Source organism: Narcine bancroftii, unplaced genomic scaffold (assembly GCF_036971445.1).
Source record: "Narcine bancroftii isolate sNarBan1 unplaced genomic scaffold, sNarBan1.hap1 Scaffold_160, whole genome shotgun sequence".
Lineage (NCBI taxonomy): Eukaryota > Metazoa > Chordata > Chondrichthyes > Torpediniformes > Narcinidae > Narcine > Narcine bancroftii.
Genome location: NW_027211895.1, coordinates 5305993 through 5325260, shown reverse-complemented (window position 1 = coordinate 5325260; position 19268 = coordinate 5305993).

The window sequence follows — 19268 nt, the reverse complement described above, 5'->3', positions numbered from 1 at the left end:
AGAGTTGGGGCATCAGAGGTTGGGAATTAGATATGGGGAAACAGAGGCGGGGAATCAGAGGCGGGGAAACAGAGGAGGGGAATCAGATATGGGGAATCAGAGGTGGGGAATCAGAGGTGGTGAATCAGAGATGGGGAATCACAGGCGGGGAATCAGAGGCAGGGAATAGAACGCGGGGAATCAGAGGCAGGGAATTAGAGTTGGGGCATCAGAGGTTGGGAATTAGATATGGGGAAACAGAGGCGGGGAATCAGAGGCGGGGAAACAGAGGCGGGGAATCAGATATGGGGAATCAGAGGTGGGGAATCAGAGGCAGGGAATCAGATGTGCGGAATCAGAGATGGGGAATCAGAGGCAGGGAATCAGAATCAGAAGCGGGGAATCAGAGGCCGGGAATCAGAGGCCGGGAATCAGATGCTGGGAATAAGAGGCCGGGAATCAGAGGTGGGGAATCAGAGTCCGGGAATCAGAGATGGGGATTCAGAGGCGGGGAATGAGATATGGATAATCAGAGGCGGGGAATCGGAGGCGGGGAAACAGAGGTGGGGAATCAGATATGGGGAATCAGAGGTGGCGAATCAAAGGCGGTGAATCAGAGATGGGGAATCAGAGGCGGGCAATCAGAGGCAGGGATTCAAACGCGGGGATTCAGAGGAGGGGAATCAGAGCTGGGGAATCAGTGGCGGGGAATCAGAGTTGGGGAATCAGAGGCGGGGAATCAGATATGGGGAAACAGGGGCTGGGAATCAGAGGCGGGGAAACAGAGGCGAGGAATCAGATATGGGGAATCAGAGGTGTGGAATCAGAGGTTGGGAATCAGAGGCAGGGAATCAGAGGCGGGGAAACGGAGGCGGGGAATCAGATATGGGGAATCAGTGGTGGGGAATCAGAGCTGGGGAATCAGAGGTGGGGAATCAGAGTTGGGGAATCAGAGGCGGGGACTTTGATATGGGGAAACAGAGTCAGGGAATCAGAGGCGGGGAAACAGAGGCGGGGAATCAGATATGGGGAATCAGAGGTGGGGAATCAGAGGCAGGGAATCAGATGTGCGGAATCAGAGATGGGGAATCAGAGGCAGGGAATCAGAATCAGAAGCAGGGAATAAGACGCGGGGAATCTGAGGCGGGGAATCAGAGCTGGGGAATCAGAGGCTGTGAATCAGAGGCGGGGAATCAGAAGCAGGGAATCGGATGTGCGGAATCAGAGATGTGGAATCAGAGGTTGGGAATCAGAGGCGGTGAATCAGACATGGGTAATCAGAGGTGGGGAATCAGAGGCAGGAAATCAGACACGGGGAATCTGAGGCGGGGAATCAGAGGCGGGGAATCAGAGGCAGGGAATGGGATGTGCGGAATCAGAGATGGGGAATCAGAGGTGGGGAATCAGAGGCGGTGAATCAGACATGGGTAATCAGAGGCGGGGAATCAGAGGCAGGAAATCAGACACGGGGAATCAGATGCGGGGAATCAGAGCTGGGGAATTAGATGCAGGGAATCAGAGTTGGGGATTCAGAGGCGGGGAATCAGATATGGGGAAACTGAGGTGGGGAATCAGAGGTGGGCAAATAGAGGCGGGGAATCAGATATGGGGAAACAGAGGCGGGGAATCAGAGGCGGGGAAACAGAGGCGGGGAATCAGATATGGGGAATCAGAGGTGGGGAATCAGAGGTTGGGAATCACAGGCAGGGAATCAGAGGCGGGAATCAGATGCGGGGAATCAGATGCGGGGAATCAGAGGCGGGGAATCAGAGCTGGGGAATCAGAGGTGGGGAATCAGAGTTGGGGAATCAGAGGCGGGGACTTAGATATGGGGAAACAGAGGCGGGGAATCAGAGGCGGGGAAACAGAGGCGGGGAATCAGATATGGGGAATCAGAGGTGGGGAATCAGAGGCAGGGAAACAGATGTGCGGAATCAGAGATGGGGAATCAGAGGCAGGACATCAGAATCAGAAGCAGTGAATAAGACGCGGGGAATCAGAGGCGGGGAATCAGAGCTGGGGAATCAGAGGCAGTGAATCAGAGGCGGGGAATCAGAGGCAGGGAATCGGATGTGCGGAATCAGAGATGGGGAATCAGAGGTGGGGAATCAGAGGCGGTGAATCAGACATGGGTAATCAGAGGCGGGGAATCAGAGGCAGGAAATCAGACACGGGGAATGAGAGTCTGGGAATCAGAGCTGGGAAATTAGAGGCAGGGAATCAGAGTTGGGGATTCAGAGGCGGGGAATCAGATATGGGGAAACAGAGGCGGGGAATCAGAGGCGGGCAAATAGAGGCGGGGATCAGATATGGGGAAACAGAAGAGGGGAATCAGAGGCGGGGAAACAGAGGCGGGGAATCAGATATGGGGAATCAGAGGTGGGGAATCAGAGGTTGGGAATCAGAGGCAGGGAATCAGAGGCTGGGAATCAGATGCATGGAATCAGATGCGGGGAATCAGAGGCGGGGAATCAGAGCTGGGGAATCAGAGGTGGGGAATCAAAGTTGGGGAATCAGAGTCGGGGACTTAGATATGGGGAAACAGAGGCGGGGAATCAGAGGTGGGGTACAGAAGGCGGGGAATCAGATATGGGGAATCAGAGATGGGGAATCAGAGGCAGGGAATTAGATGTGCGGAATCAGAGATGGGGAATCAGAGGTGGGGAATCAGAATCAGAAGCAGGGAATCAGAGGCAGGGAATCAGTGTTGGGGATTCAGAGGCGGGGAATCAGATATGGGGAAACAGAGGCGGGGAATCAGAGGCGGGAAAACAGAGGCGGGGAATTAGATATGGGGAATCAGAGGTGGGGAATCAGAGGTGGTGAATCAGAGATGGGGAATCACAGGCGGGGAATCAGAGGCAGGGAATAGAACGCGGGGAATCAGAGGCAGGGAATCAGAGTTGGGGCATCAGAGGTTGGGAATTAGATATGGGGAAACAGAGGCGGGTTATCAGAGGCGGGGAAACAGAGGCGGGGAATCAGATATGGGGAATCAGAGGTGGGGAATCAGAGGTTGGGAATCAGAGGCAGGGAATCAGAGGCTTGGAATCAGATGCAGGGAATCAGATGCGGGGAATCAGAGGCGGGGAATCAGAGCTGGGGAATCAGAGGCGGGGAATCAGCGTTGGGGAATCAGAGGCGGGGAATCATATATGGGGAATCAGAGGCGGGGAATCAGAGGTGGGGAAACAGAGGCGGGGAATCAGATATGGGGAATCAGAGGTGGGGAATCAGGGGCGGGGTATCAGTGGCAGGGAATCAGAGGCGAGAAATCAGAGGCCGGGAATCAGAGGCGGTGAATCAGGGGCGGGGAATCAGAGGCAGGGAATCGGATGTGCGGAATCAGAGATGGGGAATCAGAGGTGGGGAATCAGAATCAGAAGAAGGGAATCGGAGGCCGGGAATTAGAGGCCGGAATCAGATGCCGGGAATAAGAGGCCGGGAATCAGAGGTTGGGAATCAGAGTCCGGGAATCAGAGATGGGGAATCAGAGGCGGGGAATCAGAGGCGGGGAAACAGAGGCGAGGAATCAGATATGGGGATTCAGAGGTGGCGAATCAAAGGCGGTGAATCAGAGGCGGGGAATCAGAGCTGGGGAATCAGAGGCGGGGAATCAGAGTTGGGGAATCAGAGGCGGGGAATCAGAGCTGGGGAATCAGAGTCGGGGAATCAGAGGCAGGGAATCAGATGTGCGGAATCAGAGATGGGGAATCAGAGGCGGGGAATCAGAGCTGGAGAATCAGAGGTGGGGAATCAGAGTTGGGGAATCAGAGGCGGGGACTTAGATATTGGGAAACAGAGGCGGGGAATCAGAGGCGGGGAACAGAGGCGGGGAATCAGATATGGGGAATCAGAGGTGGGGAATCAGAGGCAGGGAATCAGATGTGCGCAATCAGAGATGGGGAATCAGAGGCAGGGAATCAGAATCAGAAGCAGGGAATCAGAGGCCGGGGATCAGAGGCCGGAATCAGATGCCGGGAATAAGAGGCCGGGAATCAGAGTTGGGGAATCAGAGTCCGGGAATCAGAGATGGGGAATCAGAGGTGGCGAATCAAAGGCGGTGAATCAGAGATGGGGAATCAGAGGCCGGGAATCAGAGGCAGGGAATCAAACACGGGGAATCAGAGGCGGGGAATCAGAGCTGGGGAATCAGAGGCGGGGAATCAGAGTTGGGGAATCAGAGGCGGGGAATCAGATATGGGGAAACAGGGGCTGGGAATCAGAGGTGGGGAATCAGAGGCAGGGAATCAGATGTGCAGAATCAGAGATGGGGATCAGAGGCAGGGAATCAGAATCAGAAGCAGGGAATAAGACGCGGGGAATCAGAGGCGGAGAATCAGAGCTGGGGAATCAGAGGCAGTGAATCAGAGGCGGGTAATCAGAGGCAGGGAATCGGATGTGCTGAATCAGAGATGGGGAATCAGAGGTGGGGAATCAGAGGCGGTGATTCAGACATGGGTAATCAGAGGCGGGGAATCAGAGGCAGGAAATCAGACACGGGGAATCAGAGGCGGGGAATCAGAGCTGGGAAATTAGAGGCAGGGAATCAGAGTTGGGGATTCAGAGGCGGGGAATCAGATATGGGTAAACAGAGGCGGGGAATCAGAGGCGGGGAAACAGAGGTGGGGAATCAGAAATGGGGAATCAGAGGTGGGGAATCAGAGGTGGTGAATCAGAGATGGGGAATCACAGGCGGGGAATCAGAGGCAGGGAATAGAACGCGGGGAATCAGAGGCAGGGAATCAGAGTTGGGGCATCAGAGGTTGGGAATTAGATATGGGGAAACAGAGGCGGGGAATCAGAGGCGGGGAAACAGAGTAGGGGAATCAGATATGGGGAATCAGAGGTGGGGAATCACAGGTGGTGAATCAGAGATGGGGAATCACAGGCGGGGAATCAGAGGCAGGGAATAGAACGCGGGGAATCAGAGGCAGGGAATTAGAGTTGGGGCATCAGAGGTTGGGAATTAGATATGGGGAAACAGAGGCGGGGAATCAGAGGCGGGGAAACAGAGGCGGGGAATCAGATATGGGGAATCAGAGGTGGGGAATCAGAGGCAGGGAATCAGATGTGCGGAATCAGAGATGGGGAATCAGAGGCAGGGAATCAGAATCAGAAGCGGGGAATCAGAGGCCGGGAATCAGAGGCCGGGAATCAGATGCTGGGAATAAGAGGCCGGGAATCAGAGGTGGGGAATCAGAGTCCGGGAATCAGAGATGGGGATTCAGAGGCGGGGAATGAGATATGGAGAATCAGAGGCGGGGAATCGGAGGCGGGGAAACAGAGGTGGGGAATCAGATATGGGGAATCAGAGGTGGCGAATCAAAGGCGGTGAATCAGAGATCGGGAATCAGAGGCGGGCAATCAGAGGCAGGGAATCAAACGCGGGGATTCAGAGGAGGGGAATCAGAGCTGGGGAATCAGTGGCGGGGAATCAGAGTTGGGGAATCAGAGGCGGGGAATCAGATATGGGGAAACAGGGGCTGGGAATCAGAGGCGGGGAAACAGAGGCGAGGAATCAGATATGGGGAATCAGAGGTGTGGAATCAGAGGTTGGGAATCAGAGGCAGGGAATCAGAGGCGGGGAAACGGAGGCGGGGAATCAGATATGGGGAATCAGAGGTGGCGAATCAAAGGCGGTGAAACAGAGATGGGGAATCAGGGCAGGGAATCAGAGGCAGGGAATCAAACACGGGGAATCAGAGCTGGGGAATCAGAGGCGGGGAATTAGAGTTGGGGAATCAGAGGAGGGGAATGAGAGGCGGGGAATCAGAGGCGGGGAATCAGAGGCAGGGAATCAGATGTGCGGAATCGGAGATGGGGAATCAGAGGCAGGGAATCAGAGGCGGGGAATCAGAGGCGGGGAATCAGAGGCCGGGAATCAGATATGGGGAAACAGAGGCGGGGAATCAGAGGCGGGGAAACAGAGGCGGGGAATCAGATATGGGGAATCAGAGGTGGGGAATCAGAGGTTGGGAATCAGAGGCAGGGAATCAGAGGCTTGGAATCAGATGCAGGGAATCAGATGCGGGGAATCAGAGGCGGGGAATCAGAGCTGGAGAATCAGAGGTGGGGAATCAGAGTTGGGGAATCAGAGGCGGGGACTTAGATATTGGGAAACAGAGGCGGGGAATCAAAGGCGGGGAAACAGAGGCGGGGAATCAGATATGGGGAATCAGAGGTGGGGAATCAGAGGCAGGGAATCAGATGTGCGCAATCAGAGATGGGGAATCAGAGGCAGGGAATCAGAATCAGAAGCAGGGAATCAGAGGCCGGGAATCAGATGCCGGAATCAGATGCCGGGAATAAGAGGCCGGGAATCAGAGGTGGGGAATCAGAGTCCGGGAATCAGAGATGGGGATTCAGAGGCGGGGAATGAGATATGGGGAATCAGAGGCGGGGAATCAGAGGCGGGGATACAGAGGCGGGGAATCAGATATGGGGAATCAGTGGTGGCGAATCAAAGGCGGTGAATCAGAGATGGGGAATCAGAGGCGGGCAATCAGAGGCAGGGAATCAAACACGGGGAATCAGAGGCGGGGAATCAGAGCTGGGGAATCAGAGGCGGGGAATCAGGGTTGGGGAATCAGAGGCGGGGAATCAGATATGGAGAAACAGTGGCGGGGAATCAGAGGTGGGGAAACACAGGCGGGGAATCAGATATGGGGAATCAGAGGTGTGGAATCAGAGGTTGGGAATCAGAGGCAGGGAATCAGATGTGCGGAATCAGAGATGGGGAATCAGAGGCGGGGAATCAGAGCTGGAGAATCAGAGGTGGGGAATCAGAGTTGGGGAATCAGAGGCGGGGACTTAGATATTGGGAAAGAGAGGCGGGGAATCAGAGGCGGGGAAACAGAGGCGGGGAATCAGATATGGGGAATCAGAGGTGGGGAATCAGAGGCAGGGAATCAGATGTGCGCAATCAGAGATGGGGAATCAGAGGCAGGGAATCAGAATCAGAAGCAGGGAATCAGAGGCCGGGGATCAGAGGCCGGAATCAGATGCCGGGAATAAGAGGCCGGGAATCAGAGTTGGGGAATCAGAGTCCGGGAATCAGAGATGGGGAATCAGAGGTGGCGAATCAAAGGCGGTGAATCAGAGATGGGGAATCAGAGGCCGGGAATCAGAGGCAGGGAATCAAACACGGGGAATCAGAGGCGGGGAATCAGAGCTGGGGAATCAGAGGCGGGGAATCAGAGTTGGGGAATCAGAGGCGGGGAATCAGATATGGGGAAACAGGGGCTGGGAATCAGAGGTGGGGAATCAGAGGCAGGGAATCAGATGTGCAGAATCAGAGATGGGGATCAGAGGCAGGGAATCAGAATCAGAAGCAGGGAATAAGACGCGGGGAATCAGAGGCGGAGAATCAGAGCTGGGGAATCAGAGGCAGTGAATCATAGGCGGGTAATCAGAGGCAGGGAATCGGATGTGCTGAATCAGAGATGGGGAATCAGAGGTGGGGAATCAGAGGCGGTGATTCAGACATGGGTAATCAGAGGCGGGGAATCAGAGGCAGGAAATCAGACACGGGGAATCAGAGGCGGGGAATCAGAGCTGGGAAATTAGAGGCAGTGAATCAGAGTTGGGGATTCAGAGGCGGGGAATCAGATATGGGTAAACAGAGGCGGGGAATCAGAGGTGGGCAAATAGAGGCGGGGAATCAGATATGGGGAAACAGAGGCGGGGAATCAGAGGCGGGGAAACAGAGGTGGGGAATCAGAAATGGGGAATCAGAGGTGGGGAATCAGAGGTGGTGAATCAGAGATGGGGAATCACAGGCGGGGAATCAGAGGCAGGGAATAGAACGCGGGGAATCAGAGGCAGGGGATCAGAGTTGGGGCATCAGAGGTTGGGAATTAGATATGGGGAAACAGAGGCGGGGAATCAGAGGCGGGGAAACAGAGGAGGGGAATCAGATATGGGGAATCATAGGTGGGGAATCAGAGGTGGTGAATCAGAGATGGGGAATCACAGGCGGGGAATCAGAGGCAGGGAATAGAACGCGGGGAATCAGAGGCAGGGAATTAGAGTTGGGGCATCAGAGGTTGGGAATTAGATATGGGGAAACAGAGGCGGGGAATCAGAGGCGTGGAAACAGAGGCGGGGAATCAGATATGGGGAATCAGAGGTGGGGAATCAGAGGCAGGGAATCAGATGTGCGGAATCAGAGATGGGGAATCAGAGGCAGGGAATCAGAATAAGAAGCGGGGAATCAGAGGCCGGGAATCAGAGGCCGGGAATCAGATGCTGGGAATAAGAGGCCGGGAATCAGAGGTGGGGAATCAGAGTCCGGGAATCAGAGATGGGGATTCAGAGGCGGGGAATGAGATATGGGGAATCAGAGGCGGGGAATCAGAGGCGGGGATACAGAGGCGGGGAATCAGATATGGGGAATCAGAGGTGGCGAATCAAAGGCGGTGAATCAGAGATGGGGAATCAGAGGCGGGCAATCAGAGGCAGGGTATCAAACACGGGGAATCAGAGGCGGGGAATCAGAGCCGGGGAATCAGAGGCAGGGAATCAGGGTTGGGGAATCAGAGGCGGGGAATCAGATATGGAGAAACAGTGGCGGGGAATCAGAGGTGGGGAAACACAGGCGGGGAATCAGATATGGGGAATCAGAGGTGTGGAATCAGAGGTTGGGAATCAGAGGCAGGGAATCAGAGGCGGGGAAACAGAGGCGGGGAATCAGATATGGGGAATCAGAGGTGGCGAATCAAAGGCGGTGAAACAGAGATGGGGAATCAGGGCAGGGAATCAGAGGCAGGGAATCAAACACGGGGAATCAGAGCTGGGGAATCAGAGGCGGGGAATTAGAGTTGGGGAATCAGAAGAGGGGAATCAGAGGCGGGGAATCAGAGGCGGGGAATCAGATATGGGGAATCAGAGGTGGGGAATCAGATGTTGGGAATCAGAGGCAGGGAATCAGAGGCGGGGAATCAGAGGCGGGGAATCAGAGGCCGGGAATCAGATATGGGGAAACAGAGGCGGGGAATCAGAGGCGGGGAAACAGAGGCGGGGAATCAGATATGGGGAATCAGAGGTGGGGAATCAGAGGTTGGGAATCAGAGGCAGGGAATCAGAGGCTTGGAATCAGATGCAGGGAATCAGATGCGGGGAATAAGAGGCGGGGAATCAGAGCTGGAGAATCAGAGGTGGGGAATCAGAGTTGGGGAATCAGAGGCGGGGACTTAGATATTGGGAAACAGAGGCGGTGAATCAGAGGCGGGGAAACAGAGGCGGGAAATCAGATATGGGGAATCAGAGGTGGGGAATCAGAGGCAGGGAATCAGATGTGCGCAATCAGAGATGGGGAATCAGAGGCAGGGAATCAGAATCAGAAGCAGGGAATCAGAGGCCGGGAATCAGAGGCCGGAATCAGATGCCGGGAATAAGAGGGGTGGAATCAGAGGTGGGGAATCAGAGTCCGGGAATCAGAGATGGGGATTCAGAGGCGGGGAATGAGATATGGGGAATCAGAGGCGGGGAATCAGAGGCGGGGAAACAGAGGCGGGGAATCAGATATGGGGAATCAGAGGTGGCGAATGAAAGGCGGTCAATCAGAGATGGGTAATCAGAGGCCGGGAATCAGAGGCAGGGAATCAAACACGGGGAATCAGAGGCGGGGAATCAGAGCTGGGGAATCAGGGGCGGGGAATCAGAGTTGGGGAATCAGAGGCGGGGAATCAGAGGCAGGGAATCAATATGGGAATTCAGAGGTGGGGAATCAGATGTTGGGAATCAGAGGCAGGGAATCAGAGGCGAGGATTCAGAGCTGGGGAATCAGAGGCGGGGAATCAGAATTGGGGAATCAGAGATGGGGAATCAGAGATGGGGAATCAGAGGCGGGGAATCAGACGCTGGGAATCAGAGGTGGTGAATCAGAGATGTGGAATCAGAGGCGGGGAATCAGAGGCAGGGAATCAGACGCGGGGAATCAGAGGTGGGGAATCATAGCTGGCGAATCAGAGGCGGGGAATCAGAGGTGGGGAATCAGAGGCGGGGAATCAGATATTGTTAATCAGAGGGGGGGAATCAGAGGCGGGGAAACAGAGGCGGGGAATCAGATATGGGGAATCAGAGGTGGGGAATCAGAGGCCGGTAATCAGACGCGGGGAATCAGAGGCGGGGATTCAGAGCTGCGGAATCAGAGGCGGGGAATCAGAGTTGGGGAATCAGAGGCGGGGAATCAGATATGGGGAATCAGAGGCGGGGAATCAGAGGCGGGGAAACAGAGGCGGGGAATCAGATATGGGGAATCAGAGGTGGGGAATCAGGGGCGGGGTATCAGTGACAGGGAATCAGAGGCGGGAAATCAGAGGCCGGGAATCAGAGGCGGTGAATCAGAGGCGGGGAATCAGAGGCAGGGAATCGGATGTGCGGAATCAGAGATGGGGAATCAGAGGTGGGGAATCAGAGGCGGTGAATCAGACATGGGTAATCAGAGGCGGGGAATCAGAGGCAGGAAATCAGACACGGGGAATCAGAGGCGGGGAATCAGAGCTGGGGAATTAGATGCAGGGAATAAGAGTTGGGGAATCAGAGGCGGGGAATCAGATATGGGGAAACAGTGGCGGGGAATCAGAGGCGGGGAAACAGAGGCGGGGAATCAGATATGGGGAATCAGAGCTGGGTATTCAGAGCTGGGGAATCAGAGGTGGGGAATCAGAGTTGGGGAATCAGAGGCGGGGACTTAGATATGGGGAAACAGAGGGGGGGAATCAGAGGCAGGGAAACAGAGGCGGGGAATCAGATATGGGGAATCAGAGGTGGGGAATCAGAGGCAGGGAATCAGATGTGCGGAATCAGAGATGGGGAATCAGAGGCAGGGAATCAGAATCAGAAGCAGGGAATAAGACGCGGGGAATCTGAGGGGGGGAATCAGAGCTGGGGAATCAGAGGCAGGGAATCAGACGCGGGGAATCAGAGGCGGTGAATCAGACATGGGTAATCAGAGGCGGGGAATCAGAGGCAGGAAATCAGACACTGGGAATCTGAGGCGGGGAATCAGAGGCAGGGAATGGGATGTGCGGAATCAGAGATGGGGAATCAGAGGTGGGGAATCAGAGGCGGTGAATCAGTCATGGGTAAACAGAGGCGGGGAATCAGAGGCAGGAAATCAGACACGGGGAATCAGAGGCGGGGAATCAGAGCTGGGGAATTAGATGCAGGGAATCAGAGTTGGGGATTCAGAGGCGGGGAATCAGATATGGGGAAACTGAGGTGGGGAATCAGAGGTGGGCAAATAGAGGCGGGGAATCAGATATGGGGAAACAGAGGCGGGGAATCAGAGGCGGGGAAACAGAGGCGGGGAATCAGATATGGGGAATCAGAGGTGGGGAATCAGAGGTTGGGAATCACAGGCAGGGAATCAGAGGCTGGGTATCAGATGCAGGGAATCAGATGCGGGGAATCAGAGGCGGGGAATCAGAGCTGGGGAATCAGAGGTGGAGAATCAGAGTTGGGGAATCAGAGGCGGGGACTTAGATATGGGGAAACCTAGGCGGGGAATCAGAGGCGGGGAAACAGAGGCGGGGAATCAGATATGGGGAATCAGAGGTGGGGAATCAGAGGCAGGGAATCAGATGTGCGGAATCAGAGATGGGGAATCAGAGGCAGGGAATCAGAATCAGAAGCAGGGAATAAGACGCGGGGAATCAGAGGCGGGGAATCAGATATGGGGAATCAGTGGTGGGGAATCAGAGGCGGTGAATCAGACATGGGTAATCAGAGGCGGGGAATCAGAGGCAGGAAATCAGACACGGGGAATCAGAGCTGGGAAATTAGAGGCAGGGAATCAGAGTTGGGGATTCAGAGGCGGGGAATCAGATATGGGGAAACAGAGGCGGGGAATCAGAGGCGGGCAAATAGAGGCGGGGATCAGATATGGGGAAACAGAGGAGGGGAATCAGAGGCGGGGAAACAGAGGCGGGGAATCAGATATGGGGAATCAGAGGTGGGGAATCAGAGGTTGGGAATCAGAGGCAGGGAATCAGACGCGGGGAATCAGAGGCGGGGATTCAGAGCTGCGGAATCAGAGGCGGGGAATCAGAGTTGGGGAATCAGAGGCGGGGAATCAGATATGGGGAATCAGAGGCGGGGAATCAGAGGCGGGGAAACAGAGGCGGGGAATCAGATATGGGGAATCAGAGGTGGGGAATCAGGGGCGGGGTATCAGTGACAGGGAATCAGAGGCGGGAAATCAGAGGCCGGGAATCAGAGGCGGTGAATCAGAGGCGGGGAATCAGAGGCAGGGAATCGGATGTGCGGAATCAGAGATGGGGAATCAGAGGTGGGGAATCAGAGGCGGTGAATCAGACATGGGTAATCAGAGGCGGGGAATCAGAGGCAGGAAATCAGACACGGGGAATCAGAGGCGGGGAATCAGAGCTGGGGAATTAGATGCAGGGAATAAGAGTTGGGGAATCAGAGGCGGGGAATCAGATATGGGGAAACAGTGGCGGGGAATCAGAGGCGGGGAAACAGAGGCGGGGAATCAGATATGGGGAATCAGAGCTGGGTATTCAGAGCTGGGGAATCAGAGGTGGGGAATCAGAGTTGGGGAATCAGAGGCGGGGACTTAGATATGGGGAAACAGAGGGGGGGAATCAGAGGCAGGGAAACAGAGGCGGGGAATCAGATATGGGGAATCAGAGGTGGGGAATCAGAGGCAGGGAATCAGATGTGCGGAATCAGAGATGGGGAATCAGAGGCAGGGAATCAGAATCAGAAGCAGGGAATAAGACGCGGGGAATCTGAGGGGGGGAATCAGAGCTGGGGAATCAGAGGCAGGGAATCAGACGCGGGGAATCAGAGGCGGTGAATCAGACATGGGTAATCAGAGGCGGGGAATCAGAGGCAGGAAATCAGACACTGGGAATCTGAGGCGGGGAATCAGAGGCAGGGAATGGGATGTGCGGAATCAGAGATGGGGAATCAGAGGTGGGGAATCAGAGGCGGTGAATCAGTCATGGGTAAACAGAGGCGGGGAATCAGAGGCAGGAAATCAGACACGGGGAATCAGAGGCGGGGAATCAGAGCTGGGGAATTAGATGCAGGGAATCAGAGTTGGGGATTCAGAGGCGGGGAATCAGATATGGGGAAACTGAGGTGGGGAATCAGAGGTGGGCAAATAGAGGCGGGGAATCAGATATGGGGAAACAGAGGCGGGGAATCAGAGGCGGGGAAACAGAGGCGGGGAATCAGATATGGGGAATCAGAGGTGGGGAATCAGAGGTTGGGAATCACAGGCAGGGAATCAGAGGCTGGGTATCAGATGCAGGGAATCAGATGCGGGGAATCAGAGGCGGGGAATCAGAGCTGGGGAATCAGAGGTGGAGAATCAGAGTTGGGGAATCAGAGGCGGGGACTTAGATATGGGGAAACCTAGGCGGGGAATCAGAGGCGGGGAAACAGAGGCGGGGAATCAGATATGGGGAATCAGAGGTGGGGAATCAGAGGCAGGGAATCAGATGTGCGGAATCAGAGATGGGGAATCAGAGGCAGGGAATCAGAATCAGAAGCAGGGAATAAGACGCGGGGAATCAGAGGCGGGGAATCAGATATGGGGAATCAGTGGTGGGGAATCAGAGGCGGTGAATCAGACATGGGTAATCAGAGGCGGGGAATCAGAGGCAGGAAATCAGACACGGGGAATCAGAGCTGGGAAATTAGAGGCAGGGAATCAGAGTTGGGGATTCAGAGGCGGGGAATCAGATATGGGGAAACAGAGGCGGGGAATCAGAGGCGGGCAAATAGAGGCGGGGATCAGATATGGGGAAACAGAGGAGGGGAATCAGAGGCGGGGAAACAGAGGCGGGGAATCAGATATGGGGAATCAGAGGTGGGGAATCAGAGGTTGGGAATCAGAGGCAGGGAATCAGAGGCTGGGAATCAGATGCATGGAATCAGATGCGGGGAATCAGAGGCGGGGAATCAGAGCTGGGGAATCAGAGGTGGGGAATCAAAGTTTGGGAATCAGAGTCGGGGACTTAGATATGGGGAAACAGAGGCGGGGAATCAGAGGCGGGGAACAGAAGGCGGGGAATCAGATATGGGGAATCAGAGGCAGGAAATCAGACACGGGGATTCAGAGGCTGGAAATCAGACGGGGGGAATCAAAGGCGGGGAATCAGAGCTGGGGAATCAGAGGCAGGGAATCAGAGTTGGGGATTCAGAGGCGGGGAATCAGATATGGGGAAACAGAGGCGTGGAATCAGAGGCGGGAAATCAGAGGCGGGGAATTAGATATGGGGAATCAGAGGTGGGGAATCAAAGGTGGTGAATCAGAGATGGGGAATCACAGGCGGGGAATCAGAGGCAGGGAATAGAACGCGGGGAATCAGAGGTAGGGAATCAGAGTTGGGGCATCAGAGGTTGGGAATTAGATATGGGGAAACAGAGGTGGGGAATCAGAGGCGGGGAAACAGAGGCGGGGAATCAGATATGGGGAATCAGAGGTGGGGAATCAGAGGTTGGGAATCAGAGGCAGGGAATCAGAGGCCTGGAATCAGATGCAGGGAATCAGATGCGGGGAATCAGATATGGGGAATCAGAGGTGGGGAATCAGAGGTTGGGAATCAGAGGCAGGGAATCAGAGGCTTGGAATCAGATGCAGGGAATCAGATGCGGGGATTCAGAGTCAGGGAATGAGATATGGGGAATCAGAGGCGGGGAATCAGAGGCGGGGAAACAGAGGCGGGGAATCAGATATGGGGAAACTGAGGTGGGGAATCAGATATGGGGAATCAGAGGCGGGGAATCAGAGGCGGGGAAACAGAGGCGGGTAATCAGATATGGGGAATCAGAGGTGGGGAATCAGAGGTGGTGAATCAGAGATGGGGAATCACAGGCGGTGAATCAGAGGCAGGGAATAGAATGCGGGGAATCAGAGGCAGGGAATTAGACTTGGGGCATCAGAGGTTGGGAATTAGATATGGGGAAACAGAGGCGGGGAATCAGAGGCAGGGAATCAGATGTGCGGAATCAGAGATGGGGAATCAGAAGCAGGGAATCAGAATCAGAAGCGGGGAATCAGAGGCCGGGAATCAGAGGCCGGGAATCAGATGCTGGGAATAAGAGGCCGGGAATCAGAGGTGGGGAATCAGAGGCCGGTAATCAGACGCGGGGAATCAGAGGCGGGGATTCAGAGCTGCGGAATCAGAGGCGGGGAATCAGAGTTGGGGAATCAGAGGCGGGGAATCAGATATGGGGAATCAGAGGCGGGGAATCAGAGGCGGGGAAACAGAGGCGGGGAATCAGATATGGGGAATCAGAGGTGGGGAATCAGAGGTGGTGAATCAGAGATGGGGAATCACAGGCGGGGAATCAGAGGCAGGGAATAGAATGCGGGGAATCAGAGGCAGGGAATTAGAGTTGGGGCATCAGAGGTTGGGAATTAGATATGGGGAAACAGAGGCGGGGAATCAGAGGCAGGGAATCAGATGTGCGGAATCAGAGATGGGGAATCAGAAGCAGGGAATCAGAATCAGAAGCGGGGAATCAGAGGCCGGGAATCAGAGGCCGGGAATCAGATGCTGGGAATAAGAGGCCGGGAATTAGAGGTGGGGAATCAGAGTCCGGGAATCAGAGATGGGGATTCAAAGGCGGGGAATGAGATATGGAGAATCAGATGCGGGGAATCAGAGGCGTGGAAACAGAGGTGGGGAATCAGATATGGGGAATCAGAGGTGGCGAATCAAAGGCAGTGAATCAGAGATGGGGAATCAGAGGCGGGGAATCAGAGGCAGGGAATCAAACACAGGGAATCAGAGGTGGGGAATCAGAGGCCGGTAATCAGACGCGTGGAATCAGAGGCGGGGATTCAGATATGGGGAATCAGAGGCGGGGAATCAGAGGCGGGGAAACAGAGGCGGGGAATCAGATATGGGGAATCAGAGGTGGGGAATCAGGGGCGGGGTATCAGTGACAGGGAATCAGAGGTGGGAAATCAGAGGCCGGGAATCAGAGGCGGTGAATCAGAGGCGGGGAATCAGAGGCAGGGAATCGGATGTGCGGAATCAGAGATGGGGAATCAGAGGTGGGGAATCAGAGGCGGTGAATCAGACATGGGTAATCAGAGGCGGGGAATCAGAGGCAGGAAATCAGACACGGGGAATCAGAGGCGGGGAATCAGAGCTGGGGAATTATATGCAGGGAATAAGAGTTGGGGAATCAGAGGCGGGGAATCAGATATGGGGAAACAGTGGCGGGGAATCAGAGGCGGGGAAACAGAGGCGGGGAATCAGATATGGGGAATCAGAGCTGGGTATTCAGAGCTGGGGAATCAGAGGTGGGGAATCAGAGTTGGGGAATCAGAGGCGGGGACTTAGATATGGGGAAACAGAGGGGGGGAATCAGAGGCAGGGAAACAGAGGCGGGGAATCAGATATGGGGAATCAGAGGTGGGGAATCAGAGGCAGGGAATCAGATGTGCGGAATCAGAGATGGGGAATCAGAGGCAGGGAATCAGAATCAGAAGCAGGGAATAAGACGCGGGGAATCTGAGGGGGGGAATCAGAGCTGGGGAATCAGAGGCAGGGAATCAGACGCGGGGAATCAGAGGCGGTGAATCAGACATGGGTAATCAGAGGCGGGGAATCAGAGGCAGGAAATCAGACACTGGGAATCTGAGGCGGGGAATCAGAGGCAGGGAATGGGATGTGCGGAATCAGAGATGGGGAATCAGAGGTGGGGAATCAGAGGCGGTGAATCAGACATGGGTAAACAGAGGCGGGGAATCAGAGGCAGGAAATCAGACACGGGGAATCAGAGGCGGGGAATCAGAGCTGGGGAATTAGATGCAGGGAATCAGAGTTGGGGATTCAGAGGCGGGGAATCAGATATGGGGAAACTGAGGTGGGGAATCAGAGGTGGGCAAATAGAGGCGGGGAATCAGATATGGGGAAACAGAGGCGGGGAATCAGAGGCGGGGAAACAGAGGCGGGGAATCAGATATGGGGAATCAGAGGTGGGGAATCAGAGGTTGGGAATCACAGGCAGGGAATCAGAGGCTGGGTATCAGATGCAGGGAATCAGATGCGGGGAATCAGAGGCGGGGAATCAGAGCTGGGGAATCAGAGGTGGAGAATCAGAGTTGGGGAATCAGAGGCGGGGACTTAGATATGGGGAAACCTAGGCGGGGAATCAGAGGCGGGGAAACAGAGGCAGGGAATCAGATATGGGGAATCAGAGGTGGGGAATCAGAGGCAGGGAATCAGATGTGCGGAATCAGAGATGGGGAATCAGAGGCAGGGAATCAGAATCAGAAGCAGGGAATAAGACGCGGGGAATCAGAGGCGGGGAATCAGATATGGGGAATCAGTGGTGCGGAATCAGAGGCAGGGAATCAGATGTGCGCAATCAGAGATGGGGAATCAGAGGCAGGGAATCAGAATCAGAAGCAGGGAATCAGAGGCCGGGAATCAGAGGCCGGAATCAGATGCCGGGAATAAGAGGCCGGGAATCAGAGGTGGGGAATCAGAGTCCGGGAATCAGAGATGGGGATTCAGAGTCGGGGAATCAGATATGGGGAATCAGAGGCTGGGAATCAGAGGCGGGGAAACAGAGGCGGGGAATCAGATATGGGGAATTAGAGGTGGCGAATCAAAGGCGGTGAATCAGAGCTGGGGAATCAGAGGTGGGGAATCAGAGTTGGGGAATCAGAGGCGGGGAATCAGAGCTGGGGAATCAGAGTCGGGGAATCAGAGGCTGGGAATCAGATGTGCGGAATCAGAGATGGGGAATCAGAGGTGGCGAATCAGAGGCGGTGAGTCAGAGATGGGGAATCAGAGGCGTGAATCAGAGGCAGGAAATCAGACACGGGGATTCAGAGGCTGGGAATCAGACGGGGGGAATCAAAGGCGTGGAATCAGAGCTGGGGAATCAGAGGCAGGGAATCAGAGTTGGGGATTCAGAGGCGGGGAATCAGATATGGGGAATCAGAGGTGGGGAATCAGAGGTGGTGAATCAGAGATGGGGAATCACAGGCGGGGAATCAGAGGCAGGGAATAGAACGCGGGGAATCAGAGGCAGGGTATCAGAGTTGGGGCATCAGAGGTTGGGAATTAGATATGGGGAAACAGAGGCGGGGAATCAGAGGTGGGGAAACAGAGGCGGGGAATCAGATATGGGGAATCAGAGGTGGGGAATCAGAGGCAGGGAATCAGATGTGCGGAATCAGAGATGGGGAATCAGAAGCAGGGAATCAGAATCAGAAGCGGGGAATCAGAGGCCGGGAATCAGAGGCCGGGAATCAGATGCTGGGAATAAGAGGCCGGGAATCAGAGGTGGGGAATCAGAGTCCGGGAATCAGAGATGGGGATTCAAAGGCGGGGAATGAGATATGGAGAATCAGATGCGGGGAATCAGAGGCGTGGAAACAGAGGTGGGGAATCAGATATGGGGAATCAGAGGTGGCGAATCAAAGGCAGTGAATCAGAGATGGGGAATCAGAGGCGGGGAATCAGAGGCAGGGAATCAAACACAGGGAATCAGAGGCGGGGAATCAGAGCTGGGGAATCAGAGGCGGGGAATCAGAGTTGGGGAATCAGAGGCGTGAATCAGATATGGGGAAACAGGGGCCGGGAATCAGAGGCGGGGAAACAGAGGCGGGGAATCAGATATGGGGAATCAGAGGTGTGGAATCAGAGGTTGGGAAACAGAGGCGGGGAATCAGATATGGGGAATCAGAGGTGGGGAATCAGAGGTGGTGAATCAGAGATGGGGAATCACAGGCGGGGAATCAGAGGCAGGGAATAGAATGCGGGGAATCAGAGGCAGGGAATTAGAGTTGGGGCATCAGAGGTTGGGAATTAGATATGGGGAAACAGAGGCGGGGAATCAGAGGCAGGGAATCAGATGTGCGGAATCAGAGATGGGGAATCAGAAGCAGGGAATCAGAATCAGAAGCGGGGAATCAGAGGCCGGGAATCAGAGGCCGGGAATCAGATGCTGGGAATAAGAGGCCGGGAATCAGAGGTGGGGAATCAGAGTCCGGGAATCAGAGATGGGGATTCAAAGGCGGGGAATGAGATATGGAGAATCAGATGCGGGGAATCAGAGGCGTGGAAACAGAGGTGGGGAATCAGATATGGGGAATCAGAGGTGGCGAATCAAAGGCAGTGAATCAGAGATGGGGAATCAGAGGCGGGGAATCAGAGGCAGGGAATCAAACACAGGGAATCAGAGGTGGGGAATCAGAGGCCGGTAATCAGACGCGGGGAATCAGAGGCGGGGATTCAGAGCTGCGGAATCAGAGATGGGGAATCAGAGGCGGGGAATCAGAC